The 4,288-nt window shown below is 42.7% G+C and overlaps 1 non-coding gene across 1 annotated transcript; it reads left to right on the top strand.

Annotated features, from left to right (window-relative positions):
- Positions 1–3,753: 3,753 nt before the first annotated feature.
- Positions 3,754–3,861, top strand: LOC112753861 (small nucleolar RNA R71). Its single transcript, XR_003178224.1, has one exon. It is a non-coding gene; the product is annotated as a small nucleolar RNA R71 (small nucleolar RNA).
- The last annotated feature ends 427 nt before the right edge of the window (positions 3,862–4,288 follow it).

Here is a 4,288-nt window from a genome sequence, read left to right as displayed (position 1 = left end):
CAAGGAGATTAAGGAATGAGTCCACCTTAATGAGGGTGGCGTCTTCCTCTTCTTGAAGAACCAATGATGCTTTTGAGCTCCTCTATGTCTCTTCCTTGTCTTTGTTGCTCCTCCCTCATAGCTCTTTGATCTTCTCTAATTTCATGGAGGATGATGGAATGCTCTTGGTGCTCCACCCTTAGTTGTCCCATATTTGAACTTAATTCTCCTAGGGAGGTTTTGATTTGCTCCCAATAGTTTTGTAGAGGAAAGTGCATCCCTTGAGGTATCTCAGGGATTTCATGGTGGGGAATTTACTCATGCTCATGATGAGGTCCATGATCTCTTGTTTGCTCTATCCTTTTCTTAGTGATGGGCTTGTCCTCTTCAACGAGGATGTCTCCCTCTATGTCAATTCCAGCCGAATTGCAGAGGTGGCATATGAGGTGAGGAAAGGCTAACCTTGCCCAAGTGGAAGACTTGTCAGCCACCTTGTAAAGTTCTTGAGGTATAATCTCATGAACTTCCACCTCCTCTCCAATCATGATACTATGGATCATGATGGCCCGGTCTATAGTAACTTCAGACCGGTTACTAGTAGGAATGATTGAGCGTTGAATGAACTCTAGCCATCCCCTAGCCACTGGTTTGAGGTCATGCCTTCTTAATTGAATTGGCTTGCCTCTTAAGTCAATTTTCCATTGAGCTCCTTCCTCACGTATGTCTATGAGGACTTGGTCCAACCTTTGATCAAAGTTGACCCTTCTTGTATAGGGGCGTGCGTTCTCTTCCATCATTGACAAGTTGAACACTAGCCTTACATTTTCCGGACTGAAATCTAAGTATTTCCCCCGAACCATGGTGAGCCAATGCTTTGGATTCGGGTTCACACTTTGATCATGGTTCCTAGTGATCCATGCGTTTGCATAGAACTCTTGAACCATTAGGATCCTGACTTGTTGAATGGGGTTGGTGAGAGCTTCCCAACCTCTTCTTTGGATCTCAAGTCAGATCTCCGGATACTCATTCTTTTTGATCTTGAAAGGAACCTCAGGGATCACTTTCTTCTTGGCCACAACTTCATAGAAGTGGTCTTGATGGACCTTTGAGATGAATCTCTCCATCTCCCATGACTCAGAGGTGGAAGCAATTGCCTTCTCTTTCCTCTTTCTAGAGGTTTTTCTGACCTTAGGTGCCATAAATGGTTATAGAAAAACAAAAAGCTATGCTTTTACCATACCAAACTTAAAATGTTTGCTCGTCCCCGAGCAAAAGAAGAAAGAAAGAAGGATAAGAAGAAAAAGAATGGAGGAGAAGGAGGGAGAAGGTGTATTCGGACAAGGGTAAGAAGAGAGGGTTGTGTTGTGTGAGAATGAAGAAGGAAAGAGGGGTTTATATATGGGTGGGATGGGATTTAGGGTTCGGCCATTAGGGTTGGGGTTAGGAGGGAAAAGAGTTTGAATTTTGGAGGTAGGTGGGGTTTATAGGGAAGAGAGGATGGATGTGAGTGGTGAAGAGGTGATGGGAAAGAGTGATTGAGGTGATTGGTGAAGGGTATTTGGGGAAGAGAGTTATGAAAATGTGTGAAGAGGAGAGAAGAAAATGTGGGGATCCTGTGGGGTCCACAGATCAAGTGGGGTCAAGGACTTAACATCCCTGCTCCAATTAGGCGTTTAAAACGCCCTTGTTGTGCAATCCTGGCGTTTAACGCCAGATTACTGCTTGTTTCTGGCGTTAAACGCCCAAATGTAGCCTATTTCTGGCGTTTAACGCCAGGCAGATGCTTGTTTCTGGCGTTGAACACCAGCTTGGTGCCTGTTTCTGGTGTTAAACGCCAGACAGATGCTTGTTTCTGGCGTTTAAATGCCAGACTGCTCTCCTCTAGGGTGTGCTATTTTCAATGTTATTTTTCATTTTGTTTTTAATTTTTCAGTAGTTTTTGTGACTTCACATGATCATCAACCTAATAAAACACAAAATAGCAAAAAGAAAATAAAATAGATATGATTAAATAACATTGGGTTGCCTCCCAACAGGCGCTTCTTTAATGTCAATAGCTTGACAGTGAGCTCTCATGGAGCTTCACAGGTAATCAGAGAAAGGTTGGAACCTCCCAACACCAAACTTAGAGTTTGAATGTGGGGGTTCAACACCAAACTTAGAGTTTGGTTGTGGCCTCCCAACACCAAACTTAGAGTTTGACTGTGGGGGCTTTGGTTGACTTTGCAGTGAGAGAAGCTTTTCATGCTTCCTCTCCATGGTTATAGAAGGAGATCCTTGAGTTTTAAACACAAGGTTGTCCTCATTCAGTTGGAGGACCAACTCTCCTCTGTCCACATCAATCACAGCTCTTGATGTGGCTAGGAAGGGTCTTCCAAGGATGATGGATTCATCATCATCCTTCCCAGTGTCTAGGATTATGAAATCAGTAGGGATGTAAAGGCCTTCAACCTTTACTAACACATCCTCTACTTGTCCATAAGCCTGTTTTCTTGAGTTGTCTGCCATCTCTAATGAGATTCTGGCAGCTTGCACCTCAAAGATCCCAAGTTTCTCCATTACAGAGAGTGGCATTAAGTTTATTCCTGACCCCAGGTCACACAGAGCCTTCTCAAAGGTCATGGTGCCTATGGTACAGGGTATTAAGAATTTGCCAGGATCCTATTTCTTTTGAGGTAATTTCTGCCTATCCAATGCATTGAGTTTATTGGTGAGCAAGGGAGGTTTATCTTCCCAAGTCTCATTACCAAATAGTTTGGCATTCAGCTTCATGATTGCACTAAGGTATTTAGCAACTTGCTCTTCAGTAATGTCTTCATCCTCTTCAGAGGAAGAATACTCATCAGAGCTCATGAAGGGCAGAAGGAGGTTCAATGGAATCTCTATGGTCTCTAGATGAGCCTCAGATTCCTTTGGTTCCTCAAAGGGATACTCCTTATTGGTCACTGGACATCCCAGGAGGTTTTCCTCCCTAGGATTCACGTCCTCCTCTTCCCTTGTAGGTTCGTCCATGATGGTCAAATCAATGGCCTTGCACTCTCTCTTTGGATTCTCTTCTATATTGCTTGGGAGAGTACTAGGAGGAGTTTCAGTGACTCTTTTACTCAGCTGGCCCACTTGTGCCTCCAAATTTCTAATGGAGGACCTTGTTTCATTCATGAAACTCACAGTGGCCTTAGATAGATCAGAGACTATATTTGCTAAGCTAGATAGATTCTGCTCAGAATTCTCTGTCTGTTGCTGAATGGATGATGGAAAAGGCTTGCTATTACTAAACCTGTTTCTTCTACCATTATTAAAGCCTTGTTGAGGCTTTTGTTGATTCTTCCATGAGAAATTTGGATGATTTATCCATGAGGGATTATAGGTGTTTCCATAGGGTTCACCCATGTAATTCACCTCTGCTATTGCAGGGTTCTCAGGATCATAAGCTTCTTCTTCAGAAGAGGCCTCTTTAGTACTGTTGGATGATTCCTTCAATCCATTCAGACTCTGAGAGATCATATTGACTTGCTGAGTCAATATTTTATTCTGAGCCAATATGGCATTCAGAGTATCAATTTCAAGAACTCTCATCCTCTGAGGCGTCCCATTACTCACAGGATTCCTTTCAGAAGTGTACATGAACTGGTTATTTGCAACCATGTTAATGAGTTCTTGAGCTTCTGCAGGCGTTTTCTTTAGGTGAATGGATCCACCTGCAGAATGGTCCAATGACATTTTAGATAATTCAGACAGACCATCATAGAATATGTCCAGGATGGTCCATTCTGAAAGCATGTCAGAAGGACACTTTCTAGTCAGTTCCTTGTATCTCTCCCAAGCTTCATAGAGGAATTCACCTTTCTTTTGTCTGAAGGTCTGAATATCCACTCTAAGCTTGCTAAGCTTTTGAGGAGGAAAGAACTTGGCTAAGAAAGCCGTGACCAGTTTATCCCAAGAGTTCAGGCTATCTTTAGATTGAGAGTCCAACCATATTCTAGCTTTGTCTCTTACAGCAAACGGGAAAAGCATGAGCCTGTAGACCTCAGGATCAACCCCATTGGTCTTAACAGTATCACAGATCTGCAAGAATTCAGTTAAGAACTGAAAGGGATCTTCGGATGGAAGTCCATAAAACTTGCAATTCTGTTGCATCAGAGAAACTAGTTGAGGTTTCAGCTCAAAATTGTTTGCTCCAATGGTAGGGATGGAGATGCTTCTTCCATGTAAATTGGAATTAGGTGCAGTAAAGTCACCAAGCATCTTCCTTGCATTGTTATTATTTTCGACCATGTCTCCTTCTTTTTCGAAAATTTCTGTCAGATTT

This window comes from Arachis hypogaea, chromosome 15, assembly GCF_003086295.3.
Source record: "Arachis hypogaea cultivar Tifrunner chromosome 15, arahy.Tifrunner.gnm2.J5K5, whole genome shotgun sequence".
NCBI lineage: Eukaryota > Viridiplantae > Streptophyta > Magnoliopsida > Fabales > Fabaceae > Arachis > Arachis hypogaea.
Note: the sequence above shows the minus strand (reverse complement) of the source record. Positions and strands in the feature narration are given on the sequence as shown.